General features: G+C 39.7%; 1 protein-coding gene across 2 annotated transcripts in view; it reads left to right on the plus strand.

Annotated features, from left to right (window-relative positions):
* Positions 1 to 6,516: 6,516 nt before the first annotated feature.
* Positions 6,517 to 26,628, plus strand: part of drp2 (dystrophin related protein 2) — a 95,021-nt gene continuing 74,909 nt past the window's right edge. For both annotated transcript variants that reach the window (XM_079351559.1, XM_079351560.1), the window contains exon 1: positions 6,517 to 6,686. The gene's annotated coding sequence lies outside the window, so the exon portion shown is untranslated. The remainder of the gene's footprint in view (positions 6,687 to 26,628) is intronic.

The following is a 26,628-nucleotide window of genomic DNA, read 5'->3' on the forward strand; positions in this document are numbered from 1 at the left end:
CTCACCGAGAGTGTTGGGCACCAAGTGTGTTACGCTGGGTGGGAAGATATTTATTCGACTCTAAGCCAACAACTTAACTCTTGTTGACAAGAAAGGTGAGGGAAATGGATGAGCCTCTCAAGGAAGATCTGTAGATATCTTCTGTGTGTGTTGAGGTACTGCATCATGCTTGTTTGACGCGTAGCAGTCCAGGATTTTCCATTTTATACTTTTAAAATGTTTTAGATTGAATATTTTTCAGAAATTAGTGTTTAGTGTAGAGTTTCGGGGTTTGGCTGAATACTCTGCTTTTCTCCTGCATGGCTGAACAATTTTGTACAAGTTTGTGACAATTGAACGTGCTGTTGGAAAGGTTGTTTTCACACTTCAGTTGACCAGAACTTCAAATCCCCAAGCCAGGACTCTTATTACTAAAAACACAAATCCTTAAAAGTTTTCTAAATGAATGTAGGATATTACTTGTAATCTAGTAACTATCGAAAAAGAATCAGTGGTTACCTTCAATCCAAATTAGACATTTTTTTTCAGTTAACCTCCTGCAATCGGGTCTAAATGAGGTTTATGCTCTGAAATTCATAACTTAGCTAAATCGATTTCTTTAAACTCTCATAAGAAGAGATCTAAGGGGCTATGTATTAGTATTCTTTGTATTATTATTTGTTGTTCATTTGCAAGCCACTATTTTCTTTGACTGTATAGCCCTTTGGTAAGCTTGGTCTTTAAATAAAGCTGAATTTGACAAAAGAAAAAGTTTCAAAAAGTGCTTCTGGACTTTTTGACACAGTTGTTCTGCACAACTTCATGACCCACTGAAATTGGCTTTGCGACTCACTTTTAGGTCCAGACCTCAGCTAAGTGTGACTCGGCTAAAGTGGTTTGCTAACCACTCATTTTGAAATGATTCATTTCCATGTGGCCGTCACTCTGATCCCTCCTCTGGTTTTGACTCACATGACTTATATAAAAAAAGCTGCACTTGGCTGATTGTCACAATGCTGTTGCTGTGCATGAAGCTAGAAGAATGTCAATCAAGACACAGGAGAAGCAAAGCAAAGTGTGATAGACTTGGCCTATGATGTCAATTATTTCATCACTTAGCACAGAGTAGACCTGGAGGTGTTGACGACCAGCTTTTACAGAGGCAACTGTTTGCATGCTGGCAGGCTTTACAAGAAAACATACTGCACGTGTGATAAGGCTCAACATCGACTAACAGCCTTAACTTCAACACTTGCTTTTGATACCCAGAACCAATATTAGTAATATACAAACTGACGAAGCTTGTTTATTTGTTTTTTTTAACAATTGTTCTCATTTTGTCATTTCTAACTTTGTACGCCCTTTATTTTACAGAGGTATGACACTTCTGCCTTCATGCATTAACTGTTAGAGTATAAAAAAAGAATGTGAACACTGTTTTGTATTATAAATGATTGTCTTTATATGCTTGTGTTACTTCTTTTAATAAAGATTTGTGTGCCTGTGTTCTTCACTTTGTACTTTTTAATGGTCATGTTGGGGATAAATGTTTTTACAGAATCGCACTGAATTGAACTTAATAAGGACTTTAGAGAAACATTATTGTCACAGGCAACCAGTTAAAAGACAAACCAGCACTTCTGGCTCTATTAAGACGAGCTCAGTACACAAACCAAAGTGCTGGATAACAATAATTTCCTCTTAACTACCAAATTACAGAGAAACGTCTCCTCACATTAGACTTAAAGGTCAACTCAGCCGCTCAGTTTTTATTGTTGGTGGCAGGTGAAACATATTTGCCAGCCTTAGTGCTTCGCAGCTCTGAAACACTGCTGTTTTGTCTTGTTAAGTGTTTAGAGAAGTTTGTAGTTTCAGTGCTGCTGTATAAAAGTAAATATAGATTTTAGCCATGCATTTGACAGCAAGACCTCCCAACTTTTCTTTGCTTAATAGTGTCTGTGTTGGACCAAGACTGCTGCCATGTTTCTGGAAACTCTTTTTGGATGAGCTCAGCGCTTCTTTTTCTCTTACTGCCTCTCTCCCATGAATATAAAATATCCAGCCAATGCGTCTGTCACACTGTTATCACACATTCTTTATTCCCTGTATCCGCTTTCCCATATTTCTTTCCCCCTGCTTGCCATGACTTTTCATCTCTTTTTCTTTTCTTTCGCTTTAATCACAGATCCAGTTATCTTTCATTATCTTTGGTATTAGCAAATTCTATTGCACCAATTTTGTAAATTGTAGACTACTGTGTATTTTCATATTGCCCTTTGTTTGCAGTTTTAATCAAAACTCTAAAAAGGAACTATGTATATAGAGCTGAACAACTTTTTAGTGATTATCAAGCAGGGCCCCAACAAGTTAAAAAATGTCTACCTCCTGTTACACATGTGTTGGTGAGTTGTTCGGCAGTTACTGGGTAAAAATAGTCAGTAACTGAGTTTGGGTTTCAACAGTTTGTGAAACCCATTTAAAGGTACAGTATAGGTCTTCAGATGTATCTTATGATTAACGGAACAAACTTAGGTAACCTGTGGCTTCACTTTAATGATCTCTGTTTATTATTCTGGTATGTTCTGTTTCTTCTCCTCTCCCACTTTAAATTGAAATAGTTTTACGCCTATTAAGATTCTGCATCATTCTCAAGAAACAGCCTGGAACTTTTTGAACTCCCAGTGTAAACATGTCTTCATTACTTTGTGTCTGTCTTGGATTGCTGTTGTGAGCAGATACTCTTTCCATGTCAATAGCACAGCAGCTCTGATTTTAATCTAGAGTCTGTGCAGATAAGTTTAATTCAATTTAGTCAATGCAACCCAGAACGTACAACTCTCATCAAAAGCTATTTCATGCCCCTGGAACATAACTGAGACTTTTCTGAATGAGTGCACTCTCATTTCTAGTGACAAAATACTTCATTATCCGGCCAGCATGAACGTGACGGGGGGGGAGGTTAACACTGTGGATGATGAATTGTGTATTGTGGTCGAAGTGCTCTTCAGTGTACTGTCCTATTTAAATTGACAAGTGGCCTCTGCTCCATATGACTAAACTGCTATCCTGGCAGGGGAAGCTGGCAGGAGGATGTGTGAGAATTGCTCGGGGCAATGAGTGGCCCTTATCCACCACTGAGAGTGATGCTTTGACAACCTATGTAAAAGCCTGTACAGATTGGATCCTGTTTGAAATGTTGTTGTTTGAGGCGTCGTAACACTCAGGGTCAATGGGCAGCCACGAGGGAAGTGAAGAGAAACAGGAATGCTGGTGATCAGTGATTCATCATGTCAGTGTCAGTGTTGTGTTGTCTTCTTTAAAAGACAAGTAAGGAGCTGCAGTTACAACCCTATTATCATTCTGTCTTGCTGCTTTTTTGTCTGTCTGTCAAATATAAGTGTATTTATGTCATGGAAGTCATATGTTGGCTTATAGAAGCCCTAAGTTAACATGCATCCATACATTTTATTTAGGCCTACTCAACTTACCTGTGATAACAAGTAGCCTAGTTTTTGTTTTCTGGAAGTCTTGACATATTTTATTTTTCGTAAATTTTGGAAAAATCCAAGCAGGTTTCTTTATTATAAGCAATGAGCCACATATTTTCTCTCTCGTAGATTCCTTCCTCCAGTTTGTCCCTTTCCTTGCTGCATCTCCCTCTATCCAATTTTTCTAACCCAGCGCAATTTCGGGAGATGATTGTTCATCATGAGCAAAGAGTTCTGTCTCTTAAAAGAACGTTTTTTCTCGCCATTGTAACTTTACTAAATGTTACTTTGTGCTTGTGATGGGTTGGGTCTTTGTAATTTAACAATGTGTAGGGTCTTTATCTGCTTTTTCAGGGGTGTCTTGAGATAACATTTGTTATGAATTTGCATTATCCAAATCATGATTGATTGATAGATTGATTGATCGATTTATCTCATTGTCTTGAAATAAAAATGCTGGTTCTCTTGCGATAACGCCATAATTGTTTTGGGGATCTAAAAAACAAAATAATAAGCTGATCAGTGTGATAGGCAAGACCAAGAAATGCCACTCTACCACTGTTCACTTTAATGAGGTCTGTTAAGCCGATTCTACGTTTGTTTGTGCTTTTGCAACTAAACAAGATAAATAAGTCAGGATTTTGAAAAAGACAACAGCAAGAAACAACCTGTCATCACAGGAAAATGGATTATATAAAATGTCCATATAACACATGTTAGGTTGTTTCCTGCAGCTGTAACTAGCTGTGGAGCTAGGGAAAAAAAAAACCTCGAATGCTTTATTCATTAAACAATCAGGGCACAAACCAGTCCTGAACATATATGCTCAGAGAGTTTCATTTCTCATCATCGTTTTGATGAACACTCTGTTTCCTGCATGGCTGTAGGAACGTATTGATTGGTTTGGAAAACAGTCTGAATATTTACACTGAGTTAACAGCGTTGTTATGTCAGGCGTGGAATTAGTTGACATGCAATTAGTGATGAACTTCAGAAGCAACATGGTGATTGGTTTACCTTGCTTTGACGCTTTAAGCTAACCTTGCTACTCTCAAACAGGTCAAAAAGCTCCAGCAGCACTTGTTGAGATTACCTTTTAAATATTTTATTGTTCATTTTCACTCTTTGAGAGTACACTTATGAAATAGGTCACACCATTAAACTTGCCTTGAACTTTCATAAACATCTTCCACATGCAGCATTAGTGCTGTGTTCTGTCTCCTGTGCAGCAGCGAGCTCAGAGACTCTCTGTGGTTTAATATCTCATTAGATAAAATGGACATTTATTTTTAGTTCGATGCTATTGCTATGACTGTTGTTATGTTGTTATGGCATAACAATCTCATGTCGGTTTCCATCAAGCTTAACTCTTTATATGAAATTATATTTGTTTTATCCACAGTTTAGTTTAGATCATTGACCTTTGGATCTGCATGTTGCAGCTTTCTCCAAGTCTATCTGTAAAATGTTGTAATGAGACTTGATTAAACTCTCCTTTTACTGTCTTAACAATGAATCAACAAACAACAGTGTCATATTTGGGTTATGTATTTTTGTGTTTCTCACATTGTCTGGCCTTTTGCGCACGTCTGTTTGTATTTTATGTTTGGTATCAGACTGTCTAATCCGTTCATACTTGTTCTCTTTTGCTCCCTGCTGTTTCCTCACTGTTGGCGGTCCTCCTAGAAATAATAAAAATATCTAAGGAAACCTTTGATCACATTAATGCCCTCATAATGTTACATCTTGTAATGAGCTGTGAACAGGAAGATTCCTTTTTAAAGAGTCTGAAATGTGTCGTGCAGGATTCTGCCTGTCTGTTTGAAAACTGTCTCTCGCAAATGTCTGTTAAACGACCTCGGGGTTCGTCTTGGTTTTATTTTGACATCGCGTAAGATGTCACACTGAAAGTTTGCATATTGAGCGCATTAAACCGATGACATATTCATTCACACAAATGTAAACAAACAGTCACGCCTTTCAGGACGAGTCCACAGTGACTACAGCTCGTCCATAAATACTGTAAAAGTTTAACAGACAGGAAGATGAAGACAATAAGAATCTTCTATTTCCTCATATAAAACTATAATGTGAATTATGAATGCCACCTTCTTCTCTGAAAATAGTTCAGCTCATTCCCTTTCTCCTGGCTGCTCGCTGCCAGCATGGCATTAAACTTTTATATCTGTTTTGAACTGTTAGGGAGTGCTCTCTTTTTTTCCTGCCAACCTCTGCACTGCATCCCGACTGGATTTATTGGAAAGTTGACATACCTTTAAGCCAACCTGTTTTGCTGACAAACGTATGCAAAATGTGTCCCTTTAATTTTTCGAGCCCTCTATTCCCAGCCGGCCTATTCTCTGTCTTCACTTAAAGCTGCCTGCCTTGGTCGTATCAAAGCAGATTAATGCAGTTACAAGTGTTGGTCAATGCTCGGGATTTGAGGCTTGGAAGCAGAGAAAAGGCTCTCCTAGCCTGCTAACATTGCTATCAAACCTAAGGCCAGGATAGAGATGCTTTGCAGGGGGAAGTGTTGTGCCAGTGTAGCATCGAAAATCTCAGGGAGGAGAGAGGACACTCATTGGAATTCTGCCTGCATCCCCTCTCTCCGTGTTCCTTCCCCGGCGGCCAGCACCCAGTGTCTCAGCAGTCCTATATTCCAGGCCCCGAGTGTGCTGTCTGCTGATAATAAACAGCCCGACAAGCAGGCCAGAGTCACAGAGGTTTGCTGAGCTAGAGCCTGGCCGCCTTGCTCTGTCTATCTCACTCAAAGGTTGGTTGAAACCTTTACTTTATGTCTGGTGTCACAGTGTTTTAAAACCCCTGCTGTTGCCGCTTTGCTCAAAGGTCTGAATGTCATTGGGCTTGTAGAAGAGGGGGGGCTGAGGAAGCACCAGGTCTTTGGCATTTAGCCCAGCACCAATAAAAGATTAAGCTCCAAAAAGACAGCTGTTAAACGCTGTGTGCCTTTTTTTTTTGTGCCTCTTATCGAATCTCCTTTGGTCCGCTGGGGAGGAGTTTCTGACCCTGTTTCCTGTGTTGTAGGTTCGACTGCAATGTGAGCCTGTGGCTATTACTCCTGCTGCTGCTGTTACTCCACATCAAGACCTCCCCCACCCCTTCTCCCCTTCTGCCAGCGCTGGGCAGCCCCAGAAGCGTTGGCCTGATTCCAGAGAGACTCCGATCCTGCAGCCACGTCAATCACGTCTTCACCGCTGGGTAACTATCAAACATGTAGTCTATATCCGTTGAATTTTTCAGAGATGAGAGGCCCAGTCTATTTCAGATCATGCCTCAGATGTTGCCTTGTTTTGGGGATTTTTTTTCCCTGTGTTTATTTGTTACTTCTGGCACCGCTCATATGTGCATTTTTCATGTTAAAGAGGCATACTCTCCAGCCGAGCATGCAGTTTACACTCAAGCACGCAGACACACAAAGTGAGGAGGTATCTCCAGGGGTTTGATCAGAGCTTCAGTGTCTTTGTTTTGTAAAACCAATGACTAGAGTCATCTGGCTCCAGGTGTTACCTACTGAACTGTGTCAAACTCAGCCACTGCATTTAAAAAAAAATGCTGTCAGTGAGGCAAAGAAAAGCAGTGGATATCATTTTGTATGAAATGTTGCCTTGCATGCAAAGAATAACAAGCACGATACACATAGTGATGAGCTGACAGAGAAGCAGAATTCAAGGACAAAAGTGTTTAAAGCTGCTCTGTCTCACCTTTGTATTTGCAACATGTGAACGTGTGAAATCAGTTTCTTGTATTAGCTAAAAAGAAAAGCCTGAGTAGCAACCTCCAGATCTGTGCAGTGTTTTAGTTCCTTTAAGCTCATTGTCTTGTTTTATCTGCCCTGCAACTTTGCTCTTTTTGGTTCACTGGATTTTCATCAACCTTGTTTTTCAACAATTGAGGCAGAAGGATTCTGAATAAACCCACTGTGTGCTTCCTCCACTACTGTAGTTAGAGTATAACTGGTGAATAAACTGGAGCATGTACCGGCGTCACAGAAATATTTCCCTAATAATGAAGTTGAGACCAAAAAGGAGCTAAAAGTTTAGGACCTGGTTTTCTCAACACAGGTTCCAAATGGAGGCAGACGTTGTTCCAAGTCTACTTGACGTTGACAAATGTTTGCAACCAAGATACAATTGAACGATGATGCCGATAACCTGTTAATGATTGATTTGCAGTTTGGTTATCCCTCCAAAATATGGAATTATTGGATTCCTTTGCTGTTTTACACTGAATCAAAGAGTTCAGGCTTAGTGATGTGAAATGATGAGTATGTTCCAGAAGCGAAATATTTGTGAAATGTAACACAACAGCAACAAACACAAAGCCATGTCCCATCCTGTAGACTCCTTTTTTATTTCCTTATCATGTAAAAACACATTTGTTTTACTCTTCCACCTCTGTTGTTGGAATTATGGCTGAACTATAAATGACATGAAAATGCTGTGTTTTTAGATTTATAGCCTAGATCAAGAAAACGTTACAAAACTCCTGTCTCGAACAGGCTGGTTAAAAATGGCTTGATTTGTGTCACATGGACTCCTTTTTTAGATTTTATTTTTGGGCTTATGATGCCTTGATGCTCGAGGCAGGACAGCAGAAATCAGACATAGAGAGTGTGGGAAATGATATGCGGGGGAGGAGCCACAGGTCGGATTTGAACCAGGGCTGCCTGCTTGAAAGACGACGACATCCAGGTGTGGGGCGGGCACACTAACCGCAAGGCTACTGGCGCCCCCATTGACTCTAAACTACCACTGACCCTAATGTCCTCCTTTCAGCCACATTTAAAACCAATGGTAAATAAGTCACTGTGGCAATTTTTCATTCCTGTATTTTAAATTAGGGCCAAGTTTTCAATTTTCAATATTTCAAGAAAACCTTCTTGAAAAACTAGAACATATGCCCTTTAGCCACTAGTTTTTTTCAAATGTGAGGAGTTGTGTGCCTCATGACGATTAGCTAATTTAAATGCTAAATCAAGTGAGTGCCTTTTCCATTAAAAAGTATCAAAAGAAGTTGAAGTCAAAAATTCCAAAAGGTTGATGAAACGCAAATTCGTTTAACAGCTCTCCTGTCATCCTTGTTTCTTTTTTAGTGTATTTCTCTGTTTTCAGTCCACTTTTTTCTCTGCCCTCTTTCTGTGTGCAGAACCCTTAAATGATCCGACTGACATGATATCCCTGTGCATCTTTTTAGTCCCTTCCTACACATAAATAAGGTTCAAATGATCAACAAGAGAAATGCAAGCCTTGGCGTCCTTTAGTAATTCATCCTCTTCTCCCCTGCAGCTCGACTTCGAAGCGTTTCATCATTGCTTCCGCCTACATTAAGCCACCATTTCAGGCTCCTTGGTTTGAGGCTTCCCTGACTTAAATAAATGGATTCTGGGTTTCTGCCGAGTTGTCATTTAGGTGTGTTTGACCCTCTGGAGCCAATTCAATCACTGTCTACCCACAAGTAATATCCTCTGTCTGCCCTTATCTCTGACTCCAAATTACTGAGCCTCAGCCCTGTCTTCACAGTAGACTACTACAGAGGGTATAGTAAGGGAACAAGGAGGAGGCTCTGAGAAGGTCATAAAAGGTATCTGCTGTGCAGAAAAAAGGCAGAAGTTGGATGTAGATGCACAATGGTGTTGCAGAGATTCTGGGGATGCAGGCAGAGCTCCACGCTCAGTGATAGCATGGGAATTAGCGCTGTGCAGTGCTTACTCAATCAAGTGTTGCACCATCGAACAGGGCTGGAAATCTTTGGGTTTCTCACAATTTGATTTGATGTTGATTCATGGATTCAAACTCTTTTTTTCCTTCAATTAGTACACATCAGGATCTCCTCCAATCATCTGGGAGACTGGCTGAATTCTATTGAGTTAAACAGCTAGCCTTAGCTAGCGCTCTATGACCAGGTGGCGCTGCTCGTATGTTAAGGATGACGTTGTGTGTTCATGGCTGCTTGAATGATGAATTGGTAATGACTTACTAACAATACCAGCTGTTTTATATTTATTACTCCCAGAATGTTAAAATTGATGCTACATTAAAAAGGGTTGTCTTTTTTGGTATTGGCCCCAGTATGTAAGGTGTACTTTACACAGAGAGACCATGACATGGAAAACACAAAATGAGGTGTGTCTATCACCCAAATACAATTGCCTCCCTATCCCAAAAATCAGTGAAGTGAAACAAACACCTTATGTATGAAACCCACTGAGGACCTCACAATCTCCCTGACTTATTGTATATTTCCTTACAAATGAACCAACTTTACCATAGCCCAATTTCCTGATGTGTGCATCTGCTCAACTGCTTAAATTAGCCTCTCCTCATATTCCAGTTTATTATTGTGTCACACAACATCCCAAGCCATGTGTGTATGACAATAAGCTGACATGGCAGCCCACACACCAGTGTATTGCTAACGCTAATCAGCGCGAAAATAACATGAACCGCAATCATCAACATGTTTCCCAAAGGTTTATCCCCGCTAAAGCTCCCTGCCTCCTCTCTCTGTGCTGATTCCCACATATTCCCAAATAACCATTGCTGCATAGTTTCCTCCTTTACATCCTAATCTGTGTGTTAATACACATATGATTACTTGCTCCAGCTACAGCAGAAGTTGCTTAATATCAACATCATATTAACGGGTGAGGTTTTTAAAACCCTTGGATGCACCACAGAATCGACTCTGTGTTGTTAACATGGCTTCCTGTTCTTTTTTGCTCTGCACTAATCTGTGTTCAAGGCAGCTTAGCCTGCTTGCCCACCCTGAATGTCCCTGCTGGTGTCACAGCATTAAAGACCCACTGCAATTGCTTCTGGGAGCATCATGTTTCGCATCACGTTTTCTTCTTCCGCGATCCCTCACGCTGTAATTCCACTCCCTTGTCACAGTTTGATCTTATTATCTCTTCATTCATTTCAATCTTCAAGCCTCCTTCTTTTTCTCTGTCTTATTCCTCCCTTGTTGTCCTTTGTGTTTTGTATTGTGCCACCATGGACCGGAGGCTGCCATGCATGTGTGTTGTCCTCCCGGAGGCCTGGCTCCTCGTGCAGGGCAAAGAGCAAATGTGGCACTCCCCTATCATCTTCCTTCTCTTCTCACTAGTCTCCCTTTTTGCTGTCACATCTCCAACTCCTCGACTTCTCTCTTTTATTTCCCATTTCACTTAGCATGTATCTCTCCCTCTCTCTCTCTTCGCCTGTCGCCTCAGAGAATGATGGGTAATGCTCAGGGAACAGGGGTGTTAAAAGAACAGAGATGCAGCTTCTTCGACAGAATCATCTCCGGTATTTGTTCTTCTAATGTGTGTGTATGTGTGTGTGTGTGTGTGTGTGTGTGTAGGTGTGTGTGTGTGTGTGTGTATCCGTGTGTTGTTGTGTATGCTATTGAATTGTACAAGGGTAAATGAGTGGTTGTTCGCCTTCACACTGCCGAGGGAATATGTGGGAGTTAAGGGTGCGTTGTTTATGTTTGCTGCATCTTGGTGGTGTTCTCATTTGAGGAAACTAGAATGTATGTGTGAGGTTGAGCGGTGAAGTGTGGGTCAGCAGTGTGTGAGGATTGTCTTTGCATATGGGTTTTTTACAATGAGGCTATAAGGTAGGGCTGCGCTAAACAAATCAATATGGCAATATATCGTCATGTGTTACTTGCAAACACATGTATCAATGCAGATGTTGCAGGCTCGACATAGCTGCAAAGCTGTGATGACAGTTTTGAAAAAGAATTGGCTTATGGTGTAGTTCATAATAATGTCAAAGACAGCTCTGGGAATAAAATAGTTTGTGTATTGTATGTATTTCTATGATCTCTGAGGATGTGAAATTTAAGTGTTTCAAGTTGTAGGATCCTGAATGTACGGTACCTCTGCTGTTACCCTCAACAAAGAACAGCTATTGAAAAGTAATTAATTATGTGTAGGACATGGTCATTATCTAAAATCACTGTCACAATATGTATCATATTGTGGCCTCTGTCCCTGTCCATTTGCACACTTCCCACTTATGTGCCCAAAAGCAATGCAGTTTAGATTATCTGCGGCCTGCAGTGGAACTTTTTAGGACACAATGTTCACTGCCAGAGCTGCAATTGACAGAGAAACAGATTCAACAGAGGAGTTGTCCAAACAAGGAAGGTATGGTTCACCAGACATACTCCAGTTTGAAGGCCACTTCAAGAAGACACACATAACACACACCCTCTTAAAGCCACAACAAAAAGAAATACAATAACACACAACACTCTTCAATAAAAGATAACTGAGCATTTCACACGTTGGAAAATAAGGTTAACCTTAAATTGTCAAGGCGTCTACACAATCACGATGAAAACCCTTTTTCAGTGAGTCTTTACTCTTTTTGCAACTTTTCATTCATTTTAATGTAAAAAAAGATTATATAATGTTGGAGGATTTTCTTTTTTACCATGCTTTGCCCCAACGAGCTTGTGTTTTGAATCAAAAGGCCAGCGAAGCCCTCCCAGCACATAATTCATGTACAGCATGTACATGTGAGTACAGTCAGTCTGCTTTGCAACTTAGGCATTCACTTGTGTGAAATTAAATTCATGTCAGCTGGCAGCCATTCAGATAAGATTAACAGGAGCTGACATTTCCTTCATTGAAGACAGATGCTTGCTCCAGTTAGCCCTCAGAACATTTCCCCCCACTCTGTTCTCCGTCCAAATTACATTTCATCTCGGTTTGAGGGTATTTCTCCACACTTATACCCTGCTTGCTCACACCAAGACTGGTTCTCAATATTAATTGAATCTCTGATTTTGTTTTTATAGGGCAGTGTGATAAGTAGAGCTCAGGTTGAGTAAATGCTTTTATGGGATATAGAAGCCAATAAGCTGCAAGTAGGAGCCTTCACTTCTGCAGAGAGATCACCAAAAGCAATGCTATTATGCTGGTAGGCTCTCTCACATGTACAGCAAATTATTCCAGTAAAAGGCATTGGCAAACTCTATGTTCTGCCCTTATGTAAGTGCCATGTTTTTTTTATTTTCCTCAAGGTGGAAAAAATTAAAAATTCATCAATCTTATGTGTAACGGATGTCCCTGAGAATCATATGCTGCTTTGTCAATTAACTTGTAAATGACAACTCTGGCCTTGTTTGAAGAAACAGCCTTGAACTGTTTTGACAACTAGTTTCTATATATATATAAGACCCATAATGTGCATATGATTTCATTTAAAAATGCGCCCATATATTAAAATGAATGCCACTTTGAATAAACGGTATACAGACATGTAATGTGCGGTATAGTGAACGTGAAAGTTTAATGTAAGAGCAAAACATGAGGCCATAATGTACTGGTGAGTAACACTTAGATAGATGTGGACATCATTTATACATAAGCACAGTGGATGTCACAAGAATGTCACCCAGGGCTGCAGTGAGGAAGTCTGATTATCATTTATGCATAAGTACAATTATTGTGTGGAAACTGCTGGCTGAGAAAAGTAATAAAATCAGTGTATGAAAGTGGCCTGAGAATGTAGTGTTTCATCTCTCCCCCAGAAAAGCAGCTTTAGAGGGAAACTACCCCAGAAGTTGTACTGTCTGTTTAATTATTCAGGAGCGGAATATAACTCACGACTTAAAATCAAGATCATTTTTGTTATCAATCCCTCGAGTAAAACACGGACAACTAGTACACAACAACTGTCCCTAAGCCGATAACCCACTGATCTGATTAAAGCCTTTCATTTGCAATTACAGCAATAAGGAAGTGCAAACCAAATTCAAGGTAAATGTTGGCAAACCATAGAAACAGGCTTTCCTATATTTAAAGATATTTTTCACCGATCTGGCACATGGGTAGAATAATTTGAAACAAACACAAGGTACTTGTACCCTGAGAAAAGATTAAGCCCTCAGTGAAGCCACCCCTCGTCCCAAAAACGCCTCTATGTGTGGCCTTCAGTTTCCCCTGCAACCAAAACAGTATCGCCACCTTCAACAGACAACAGGCTCCGTTGATGCCATCTCCAGGTAGTGACAAAGACGATACTTACCATGGCCCCAGGATACCACATGGCCCCTTCTGGCCCCCACAACTAAACCATAGACTAATAGACAGTACTTTATGCTTTATTTTGCAAAGGGACTGTGTACAATATTAAACATAAATGTTGCCATTTGCTGTATTGCACCAGAGTTAGCTCGGAGTTTACATCTGCAGTTACTTGGTCACAATTAAAACATCTCATAGTAATACAAAATATAAAATATGTCAGTAAAAGCCAGGACATCATGGGGGTTGTAAAGTGGGAACCTCTAACTTCAATGACTGTGAATGATGTTGGTGATGTTAAAAATAACCAAAATATACTTTTTTGATTTGAGATAGATAGATAGATACTTTATTGATCCCGAGGGAAATTCAAGCTCCACAAGTACAAATTTGTAGTATTTTAATTCAGTATATATGATCGTTGTTACTGATTCTCCACTAACAATCAGTCCATCACAGACTTGATGAGTGATAAGTCTATAGCAATATAGACAAGTAAGATCTTTTACCTGCTTTTTGTAAACATAACAATGAGCATGGTCTGTTCACCTGCTCTTTTGTTAAAGTTAACAGACAAACAGTAAGGTGCTCTACCTGCTTTTTTTCAGCAGGTGTCTCCAGATAACACCTGTTATGAATTTATGCTACACAAATAAAGATTGATTGATAAGTTGCAGGTTTAACAAAAACAAAAAAAGACCTTTCCTTTCAAACTCCAAGATAGTTTCAATAACAGCTTAAGGCTCAATACCATTTTTTGTCAATTTGGTTGCCCCTGAGATAGGGGAGAATTAACAAGTTTCTTTGACAAAATGTTTGGTTGCAGACATGTTTATACTCAAGTGCCAAAGCTGGCAAATCAGTGCTGCAGTTATGATTTGAGTCCAAGAGTCAGTCAGTGGATGTTGTACAAGAGTCTATGTGAGAAGAAAGGTCTGCGTAGATTGCTGGTGCAACAACACATCATGCACACAGAAATCCACTGCTTATTTATGCTCTCCTAGTAACAGACATTTCTGTTTTCATGTATCGATTACCGTAACAATGTGGTAATTCTATAAGACAAGTGTGTTTACTTCCACTTATCTAAGTCATGTATGGTGTCTTATCCAAATTAAGCTTTGGCTATAAAATATTCAGATAAAAAAAAAAAATAGATTAGGTGAGGTGAGCGAATGTGGATAATGTAAATAAAGCGGTAAAATAAAAAATGAAAATATTTTTTTATTACTGTTTCACAGTTATACAATTGTGAATCCTTATATAATAACAACTTTGAAACTACATCTGTAACAACTGCAGCTCTGTTTTTGGCTCCTCAATAATTCAATGGTGCACTGTGTTCTTTAGACTGTGCTTGCTCTTTGTTGCTGTAACACTTTACATTTCTCTATTGTGGGCTGAATGAAGGTGTATCTTATCTCATTTAAAATTAAGTATCATGATACCTCATATCGTGACCCAATTATCATGATATGGATCTTATCACGAGGTCCTTACCAATACCCAGCCCTTATACTAACATACCATGTAAACCTACTCTAAACTGCCATACCCAGCTTTACCATACTATACACCACCATGCAATATCCTACAACACCAGGCCACATATGTCATACCAAACCATACAATACCTTACTGACTCAGACATCAGATTGTAACATACCCTACAAACATGAAACACCATAATTATGTGTTTGACAGGAATCTCTCCCACATTAAGTTCTATGTTGGGGATCATTCAGTAATGCTTTCTAATATTTAAAGTCTGCAACAACGCGTGAAAGCTTTTTACACATCATAAGTGATTTTTAAGCCTCTTGGTTTTCTCTTATATCTTGTACTTTTGCTTCAAAGATTCGTACACCACTGAGTAAGGTTACTGTAAGCTGATGCGACAAAACCACTTCTCTAAGAATTTATTTTTATAGCCACAGTGACAAGAATGAATGATGCTCTCTCATCATTTACCCATACAGGGGGGGGGGGGGGGGGGGGGGTAGTGAAGGATCATGCACTATGGCCTGCCTTTTATGCGGACAAGACCATAAATATGTGTGCATGTGCATGAGTGGAGGTGGCTGAGAAGTAGCTGTGTGTGTGATACGATACTGCCACTCTTGTGTTATGAGCCATTAGTAGAGCTATGAAACATGAACTCTGCCGGGAGAAGCCGTTGATCTTTTGTGTATGCATGTGCTTTTATGTGTGCGCCTATAAAATCCACATGCAGGTGTCTGAACTTCTGCAGATATGGGCGGTAGGGTGTATGAGAGCACATTCCCAGCCTGCACTGAAGATTCTTTAGGCTTTCTCCAACCTTTCATCCATGTCTTTTCTGCACATTTATTTCTATAGGTTTTATATCAATTTATTTCGATGAGCTTGGAAGTTTTTAGGAATTTCAGATCAGCAGTCAGAAGGAAAACACTCACATTGATACTGTAGAAAACCCAGTTGTCCTATACTGAACCTTTACACTTCACACTTATTTCATGGTAAGAGACAATTAAAAGTCATACCAGGGACACTGCATAAATATGTAGAATAGCTCGGACAATTTCGAATACTTTTTTCGCCGAGAGCTTTTAAATTATCTTGAACTTTGGCAGAATCCTTGCTTGATTCTTGGTTGATTTTCGTCCAAGTTCTCTTTCATCTTATCAGTAAACACAAGAGGGAAATTGTGATTAAGGCCATTCCTATCTCTGTTTTTCTGTCTCTGCATGGCTAAACAGGTCATAAAATCCCTCTTTCAGCACATAAACAAAAAAGAACAAGGAAGAATCAGCCAACCTTAAGATATTAAAAAAAAGCTCTTGTGATTTTGTGCTCAATTGTGCTTTTTTAGTACTCCAGTGTGTTTATATGCAAGTTTGTAGAGTCATTTTAGAAAGCCAAAAACAGGTAACAAGAGTTAAGTGTTTCTTTCCCATACCATATGGGGAGGCAGCCTAAACACAACATGACCTCCCAACCCTCCAAAAGATAGGCACAAAACCATTACGTTGTTACAGTTATTAATGTGCACTTTCATTAAAGCACAAGTTTCACTGTCCTAAACAATGCCTCTACTTTTCCTGCTTGTTTCTGTTGTGTCTGTCTCTGACACGTTCTTGACTGTCATGTATTTTTTATGGGTCGTCTCAGACGCAGAGCCAGGATATTACTTCTGGCTGAGCATCTTACCTTCTATTGTCTCTTTTGAAGGTATTTCTATGAAACATTGATGATACAAAGACAGCTTTTATTCACCTGCCAACTTTTAAGATTTTAATTGACACATGCGCGTAAAGCAGGCTTCTCCTATTGTTCAACAATAGTATGGCTGGTGTTAACCAAAACATCAATGACAAAACTGATTTTGATTCTGTTTATCAAAAGGATTATTGGTTCATTTTAAAGTGGAGGGAGGGAGATATTGTTGATGGGCGGTCTGTTGATCAGCATGCCTCATGAGAAATAGTCTGTTTGTCCTTTGCATGTTTTAAGTCTGGCAACATAATAAATCATGGAAAAGTATCCCCTCCCCTCCTTGCTCATTATCTTTGGGTGCAAAGCAGCTTCATCAGGTTAGAGTGCAGCTCCACGCAGAGCAAAGGTACAGACGCCTTTCTCAACATTTAGACACTAAACAAGAGCAAACATTTTGTGGGTGTGTTAATTTTGGGGCGAATTCTTTAATGGAAAGGGTGTTAAACAAGGCAGATGGAGGTGCAATTTCTGCACAATATATGGTGCAATTGGATCTGGCCTTGTTCTGTCTCAGTGTTTAAAAAGTGTTTACTTCTTTACTCATCAGAAATGACTTTGCTCTGATCTTCTCTTCAAACTGAAAGTATCTTAGTCCTTCACAACTGGTCATGCATTGATGACTTGTGAGCTCCACTGCTGAAATATTAAATAAATTATGTACATAAAGATAAACAACTTCTGACTCAATTATTGGAGTTGCTGTTTATCATCTTACATCCAGGCTGTTAAACTATTTCAAGTAAAACTCATTATTTTCCATCAAGAACACCAAGTGAAAAGCCAAAGAAAGCTTAAATTGCATAGTTAACATTTTCCAGGTTATCTATTGAAGAACTTAAGATAACACTACGTTTTAATACAGTATATATATATATATATATATACATATATATATACACACACACACACACACACTCACTCACCTACACACACCACACACACACACACACACACACCCACACACTCACTCACCTACACACACACACACACACACACACACACACACACACACACATTTTTGCTGTAAAATGTGTGTTTGGCATTTGAGTATAATTAAAGAGGGCACAAGCTTTTCCTTCAGAATTGTGTCTATGAATATTTGCCACCCTGTGAGATAAAGAGTTGATGACGTGACTGCAGTGAGGCAGTTCTACTGTGGTAAACCTTCCCACATTATCAGAGGGTCAAAGTCGTAAATAAGACATTTTGCAGATGGCAGCTCACCTTGACTCCCTCTGATGTCTGACTGAACATTGGCTTCAAGCAGCAGGACAGCAGTGAAACATCACATGCAAATGCATCTATCAATGGCAGTAATATTAAGTAAATAGCCTCACAGGCCACTCCTCATTTTATCAGTAGAAAGATGCGACACTGGGATTTACTTGTGAAGGATGACAGGACACCTCGTAGAGGCAGAGTAGAAATGCACATCTCGGCTCGCAGGCTTTACGCTGCTTTGAGATGTGTTGTCTTTGCATGTGTGATGGCAGTAGGAGTTATGTGGCTCTGTGAAATTGAACAAACAAGTTAATAAAATCCCCCGGCCATCTGTTACCCAGGAGTGCTCTGAAGTTGACAGGCGTTAGCTTATAAGTGTGGTGAGGGTCGTTATTTGTGTGGCCGACGTCACAGAGCCTCAGGCTTTCGTCTCAAATACATACAGCGTCACCACTGACAGGAATCATCAGATTACTTTGAATTACGATGTGAAATGAGCCTGCTGTTAGTGCTGTTTTAAAGATTTTATTTTTGGTCTGTTTGCTTTATTTAGATAGGACAGTAGAGTCGGACGCTGCAGAGACAAAGCATGTGATATAACACGAGGGAAAGAAGTTGTAGTGAACTTGAACCTGGCTGTCCCACTTGAAATACTGTAGCCTCTGTTTGTGGGGCGTGGCCTTACCGCAAGGCCACTATGTCCCCAATAGGATCTGTGGTAATTTCTGGTATTTTAATTTTTAGTTTATATTTTTACAAGATTGGAAAATTAGTTTTAAAAGTATCCACAGGTATATAGCTCTAATGCTGGAAACAGATTGTTGTTCTTTTTAAAAGTCGAATTCACACCCTTTAAATCAAAAGACAAACTGAATCAGAGATTTGGAGAATCATGACACCTCTCTGTAGGCTGCAGGTCAACGCTTTCCCGCTCTGGGTCTGATTCCACAGCTAAACATAGTCGAACCCAGGGTTTTCCATGTCATGCTGGGGTCGAATGAGCAGACGGTATGGGCGCCTTTGATTGAAAGCTCTGTCACGGCACCTGCGGTCACAGCCTCTGATGAACTCCTTTGAGGGCATGAATAATGTACACAGTGGGCCTGAGTGATGGGTGGTGTAATAACGCCAGGCAGAATAGCGTGACCAGAAACCCCGGTGACGGCCAACGTCTTAACCAGCCTGCCAGCCAACAAATGTGCACACATACACACGCACACACACACACTCACACACTCACACACACACACACACACACACACACACACACACACACACACACACACGTTTATAGGAGCTTCGCTGAACTAGAGCCGACAGTTATGCATTATGAAGTTGTAGTAAGAAAAACAAACAAACACTTCTGTGAGAAAAGAGATTGCGTAAAAACCAGACTTTGTACAGATAAACAAAGTCGAGGATAATGGAAAGAAATGTGAACTTATGAAGAGAAGGTAGTCCAGATTCCAGGCTAAACTTCTGTGAGACAACTTCACAAAACAGAGTCAACCTGAAGAAAAGACTGTGTGTTTGTAGTTTGTTGTTCAGAAAAGCTGTCCTGCAAAAAACACAAAAGGAATGCAGTGAATCCTACAAAAAGATGAAAAGGTTCAGACAGTCCCTCCTCAAAGGCTTTCATAGGGTTGAGCTGTGTTCAGGTTTCAAAATACAGCCGCTTTTGCAAGTTTGGATTGTTATAAAAACTGTCAAATATATGCCAACCAAATCTAATTGTAACAGTGTAGGGGAGTTCAGTTTCTGTTCAACTCTGACAGTAAGCCTTTTGGATATGAAATACTAACCACTCTGTGAGGAACTTTCGCTGTGTTGATTTTAGCCGCCCTTATGGACAGAGGCGTACATCTTAGTTCTTTGCTGATCTTGTCCAAAAATACGTCGGTTTTCTGATGAAAAATATCCTGCAGCCTTTTGACAGTTGAACATATTTACTTATACAAACCAAAGTTTGTTTTGGCAAGGTGCCATCTGAGACCTACCTAAAAAAAAAACGTTTTTTTTGTTTTTTTTCCACCCATCTATGAAGAACTAATCATTTGAGCCTCTCATGGTCTTGTTTGCTTTGATATTGAGGCATCAGGGTTAACGTCTGCTTTGTCTGTCTTTTGGCAGATATATTTTCAGAAAAGAAATGTGTCATATTACATTACATTACATTATAATAAAAATTTCAACATAGCTACTAAAAATTCAAATTGACTTTTTTCTTTCATTAAAGGAAGAATATGCAACTTTTTGATCCAGTAGATGTCACTGATGTTAGTTTGCTGGTAGCAACACATTGTATGTAAATGTGCACAAAATTACCATGACCTAAAAATGCATATGTGACATTCAAATAAGCAGCGAGTACGGGATGCTATTCTTCTTTCTCTTACCTCACTTAAACAATTTTTATAGACAAGGTGATGAGCCGGCCGGTCGTCCCGCCAGTGTAAACACAGTGTGGATACGACTCAGACAACATCACAGACAGCTGGACTTGGTTGTCACACTCATTGTAGACAGTCATGACTCAGTTATTTTCAGACGATAATCTTGTTTTCTGCTGTATTTAGGTGGAAAATGTTGCATATTTAACCTTTTAAAACCAGTTGGCAGTTGTTTTAACATGTTTCAGTCTTTTAAGGCATTAAAACAACAACTGGAGCTCTGGGCCGATCAGCATAAGGGCAGAACAGGCGTTATAATGACGACGGTTATAAATGTGACTGAGATCTCCGAACAATACTGTAAAGTGTAGAGCACAAACACACAGTTGTATCCCTCTTTCTGACATCCATTTGTCATCTCTCTCACCCTTCCCTCATCCTCCTTACGCACCCTCAAAAACATCTTTATCTAAGTGAGTACGTTTCCTGGATTTGTTTCTTCAGAGACTGTGCGTCCTCCAGTGGGGCTTGGCCTCATTGATTACTTGCTAGCTTTTTGTCGCTCTGAGTCCCGTCAGTCATCGACTATTTTACACTTGTTTTCCCTCCCCCTCTATCATTGACTCTCCCTAATAACCAGTTGTCCTTGTCCCTCATTGTCTCTCTATTACTTCATCTTTTTTTTCTCCTCTGTTACGCTGGCGTGAGGGTCTATGGGAAAACTCAAGGCTCGTGGGAATAGAAAAGGATATGAGACACAAGAAATCATCACCCCTCAACAGCTCCCTCCATCTATGGGGGGAGTAAAAGAGATGGATGTAATGAGGGAGCAGAATAAAGGGAGAGACGCAGATAACTGGAAAGAGAGTAGTGAGTGCTGGGGCACCAACACCAGTCTGCATGTGGCAGCACTGTGATCTTCAAAGCCTCTCTCCCACAGTCCCTTCTCTCTCCCTTTGCTCCCATGATTTCATGAGAGCTGGTACATCTCAGCTGCTTTCACATTTGAAGTCTTGAGTCTATTATCTTGTCAACAGAACACCATACATTAGCTGTTTGTTTGACAATATGGCAATATATTTAATGTTCATCATGTGTTTGCCATCATTGCTCGCTCAATCTTTTTTTGGGGGCTTTTTTGGCCTTTATTGAGAGAGAGAGAGAGAGAGAGAGAGAGAGAATTGACATGCGGGAATGGGCCTCAGGCTGGATTTGAACCCCAGCCGCCGCGTGAGGACTATAGCTTCAATACATGGTTGACGCGAGCGCTGCCACTGCGCCACAGGCGTCCCCTCCATCTTGACTTTTTGGTGCCAGGTGAGACTATATTTGGAAATAAAGAGGAGGGACATTGTTGACTCTTCAACAGTGATAGCAATTTGTCAATCACAGACTACATTCAGATGTAGGATTCCCCTTGAGACTCATTTTTTTCTTATTGTTTTCATTGAGAGCCCCAGCGGCATTTTTTAAATACTGTGTGTTGAAAACAACATATTCAAAAACCAAGAATGAGACAAAAGTTGGACAATATACACTGAAAACATATAACCTGATATGGCTTAAATTGTAAGAATATTTTTTGTTTAATATTTTTAATAAACAACCACATTGAGTGAGTGAACGAATGTTTTAAATGTAAATAATTGCCGTCTTTCATGTGTCGTTGATCTTTGATGGGCCAAAATCAGATCGCGTTCAGAATTCAATACATTGTGCAGGCCTAGCTTCTTTTGCACATTCACTGTGTCTTTTCTTTTACACAACATTTTCAAGCTAAAAGAAATTTAAGGTGATACATTTTCTGTCAAAGGCATGATAGTGCCTGACAGTTTTTCAGACTTGATTCATTAAAGTTTCTGAGCCAACAGTCACAACACATCAATCTCTCACAATTTCGTGGCTCATAACAGACTCCCACAGGCCAAACCTAAAGTATATATATATAAAAAAAACAAACCTCAGACATGTCACCATGTACTAGCTCCCCCTTCACTTCCTACCCATAAAATCTGAATGTGCCACTGTGGATAACGTTTACGTCTGAAGCAAGGCCACTGCCTTGAAAGTAAACTTGCAGTGAAGGGAGTTTGACACATTTGTTCTCTTCTAATTCCTTTAATTTCCAGTTTTCTGTTTTTTTACAACCCCTTTTATTTACTCCAGCTTTGCTTCACCACACCATTCCTCATTGAGGTGTCACTCAATATTTATTTAATCAAAATGAAAAATTGTTCTGGGCCTGAAAATAAATGTTAATTACATGCATGTGGTAATATCTTAATTCAGGATCATGACGGAGTGATGGTATTGTTTACCCAGGAAGGTGCCTAAGGGAGGCCTTTCAGGATGCTTTATGAGTGTGGTTAGAGACTTGATTAAGAGCTTGCTTTCCACTGGGGCTCCATTCTCACTGGAGCACAAAAAGCTTTAAGTCTTTCCTCCATCATCTGTGGGTAGCAGTGTGTGTGGCACTTTAAATATTTATAAGACTTAAATGAAGCTGAAAAGGTTACCCAAAAAATCAGGTATTTAAGATGTGTTCTGACAAGTGAGATAATCATTTATTTATAATTAATTAAAGGGAGTTTTGGGTACCGGGCAGAAACAGTGATGAAGTCAACTGTAGTGAAGTGTTCACATGTGCGATTTCTACAGGCGGGTCAATGGCTTTGCTCTCTTGAAGACACTGATCGAACTGAAAAACATCTCTCTCATAGACTGTATGATCACAAATGGAGTCTCAGAGACTCATAGGTTTCTGAAGAGGAATGATGGGGTTGACCATGAAATGGACATTTTAACATTGGATCTAATGGGAATTCATTTGGTCAGCCAAATGTGGAAATTTGTGGAACACCATCTATCAGCACACTGTATGCTGACATTTTGCTAGCTTGCCTCAAGTTAGTCTCTCCACTAACATTGGACCTTAACCTTGTTATATTCATAGGTGAATTTAACTGAGAAGCTAAAGCTTGGGGGCTATACTGTAAGTGTCTCCAGAGACGTCATTATCTGTATCTGTATCTAACACTTCCCACAAAACGACATTCTCTAAGCTTTATTTTGATGAATGTTGTGATGGTTAGACTGAAAGAAGGCGCAATCTCATTAAATGAATGCAGAGTAGGTGAGTGGAGCTGCAGGGACTTAGGCATGTTGTGTCCACTTTTGCAAGTTTGCAAAAGTCGCCGTAGGGGCCATTACCAACACACGTGAACTTATTGCTATGTATCAGTGTCTGCTTCTAAAAATGCCCATCAGTACTGAAACAACTCTTACTCATAGGGAAAACCCTGAACAATTCCCCCTTATAGAATGAGTTTGCAGTGTTGTAGCCGTCATAATGAGCTGGACTGAATTAATCCGAACATCCTTGGCTTGATGCCATGTCTCATATGAGTTGTCTGTCAGAGTTTGGCTGGCAATAAGAGCATAACTATTTCATGAGATCTTGTCAGTGTCAACCCATATGCTCTTTAGTTGTTGTTGTTTTTTATTTCACAAAGAGTTGGCACCGGGAGGGCAAAGTGTCCTGCTCAGGGAAAAGCAGCAAATGTAGACTGACAATATGACAAGTGGTTGAATCTTCACTGTCAGGCTGCAGATCAGATGTGTCCCTGTCACCTGTGAGCTTCACACTGGTGGGAGTTAAAGTTAAAAGATGACCCTCCCACTCTCCAGAGACCACTCCTTAGATACAATGAGCTCAAGAATAATTACATAACTATATTCATCAACATGATTGACAATGCAACTGTTTCATACTTCATTAACATAAACTCAGGTGATACTAAGCCTCTAGGTTTTCCAAACTCTTCCTGTAGTCACACCAGAAGGGCTATATTTGGGGTTTTAGGTGCTATTTGATAGCTGAATTGCTCAGCTGCTTGATAACGACTTTTCTCTCTTATTGATTTATAATTTTGGTGTCAAAGTCTCCTGGACAAAAGCCCTTTTGACTGAATGGCTCTGTCCTGTTTTTGTTTGATTAAAAACTGATATTTGAAATGTATCGGGCTGATAACAGAAAAGGGGACTGTTTAACTTCCCTTTAGTACATAAAGAAACTACTCTTTTTACAACATTGTTCAAATATTACCAACATATTTAATTATATCCTTTATTGATGGTTTAGGGCTGCTCTTTTCAAAAAAACAAGTTACAAAGTGCTTCAGAAACTAACTTTTTAACTAACAATAATACATATAAATAAGTTTGACATTACATAAAGCTCCTGTGAGGGCATTTTAGCTGCTTATGAAACAGACGGAAATTAATTAATCAAACAAGGGGAATACGATGAACATTACAAGCCAGTGCGTCTCAAAACAGGGACAGACAGCATGAAGAGGATTGGTCATTACTATAAAGTTAGTATATGCCTCTTAATGCTGCCACTTGGTAGGCATCAAATAAGTTAATTAACAGAACTTTGGCAAAACAGTCGTCTTTTCTGAGAAAAAGACTCACAGTGTGTGGTATGTGTGACACTCACAGAAAAGGAGGAGCAGATTTTTTTTTTTTTTAAAGAGAACAAAAATAAACAGATAGAAATCTTGTGGTCCACAAGGCTGATTAAAATCAAACGTTTCTAAGATCTCACGAGATAAGATTTTAATGTATCACACTTTCTAGATTTTAAATAAATCTTCCCTGCTGTTCCCTTCACTCAACATGTTGTATTTATCCAGCAAGGTGGACTGAACATTATTTGTTGGTACTGGACTAAAAGGTTTGAGATATTATCTGTTTCCTCCATTAGTGAGATCGAACATCCATCAGTATTTGGGGAAAAAAAGCATCAATTTGACACAATTTAATCGTACGTGGCTTTCACATCACATTTAGAATTTTCTAAATGTTCCATTACAGAACATGTTTTAGTCTCTCCTGACACCTGACACTATTTTGGAAATGTTTTCTCTACTGTATCTGATATTGATGGTTTTGTGTGTTGTTTTCCATTCATCAGCGTTCCCCACTTTAACATCCCTTGCCATTATCACGAGTCTCTCTGGAGTTCCCCTCACGCTCCACACTTCTTCCAAACTCAGGAGAAATGATTCATTCAGAGGTTTATAGGATGGTATATTCAGTTGCCTTAAATGTCAGGTCAGTTCTTTCCATCCAGCTATCTGCCTACCTTCCTTTGCTGAAAGGACGGTTTGTCTGGGATTGTGTATGCAAGGCCTACTCAACTTTTTTCTCCTCCAACCAGATTTGCAGTCCTGTCCCCCGTGTTATGATTTATGGCAAGCGCTGTGTGCACCAAAGCAGGATTGTTCTCTCTTTTGGGTTGAATAAATAAACTAATCAAAAGCAGTCCCTCTGAAACGACCTTGAATTGAGGGCAGAAAGATGGGCAAAAAGAAGTGAGTATGCAAATGCAGGTCTCAGAGTTTCATAGGAGATGAGTGCTACCTGAATATTTTAAACTCTCCTCTGTCATTAGATGTTCATTAGTGCATTGAAATCCACCCTAGATTCATCAAAAGGAAACAAATTATTCTCTCCTTTTCTTTTCTATAGCCACTTATCTATACAACCAATCAGGACCAGTACAACATAATTGATTATACTCACATATGAATAAATAATAAGCTTATCTTTGAAAAACTTTTAAAAAACCGCTTTCTTCTTATTCAGCTTAAGTTTTGGTTCTTCTGTTGATGATCATTAGCACCGATTTTTTGGGACAATTGGGGGGAGGGTTGGGGGGGGGGGGTTACACCTGTAATACCAGGTGATGCTGTTGAGCCCAAGGAAGAAGGGTGCTGATCTCAACGAAAGAGTTAACCCTTCAGACACCAGTTCTGATTATTCTGAGGGATTGTCAAATAAATGCTGAACTCAACTGAATGTGTTTTTAAATTCAACTCTCAAAACATTGTTTTTGACAGAATTACTTGTGTTTAATGAGTGGAGAACCCATGTGACCTTGTTTACACAAACGGCTGCTTTCACTCTGGATTTGCACCCCAATTACATAGTCTGCCACAGAGTTTATGTCCCAGTGTTTTTACGACACAGGCAAATCATCACTTCTGCATTTTAAATTTCTGTTGTAATCTTTGCTGAATCTGAAAGTCTCTGGTGTGTTGTGTGTCTCCTCCTCTCTCTGGCAGAGTGCAACTGTTTCTCAGTGAAACCTTGATTTATGTGGTGACTTCAGCTCACACTTCTGCAGATATTCTGTAGAATTCATTGTCACCTTTTTAATGGACAGCTAGCTGTCAACCAGATTCCC

Source organism: Symphodus melops (assembly GCF_947650265.1).
Source record: "Symphodus melops genome assembly, chromosome: 9".
NCBI lineage: Eukaryota > Metazoa > Chordata > Actinopteri > Labriformes > Labridae > Symphodus > Symphodus melops.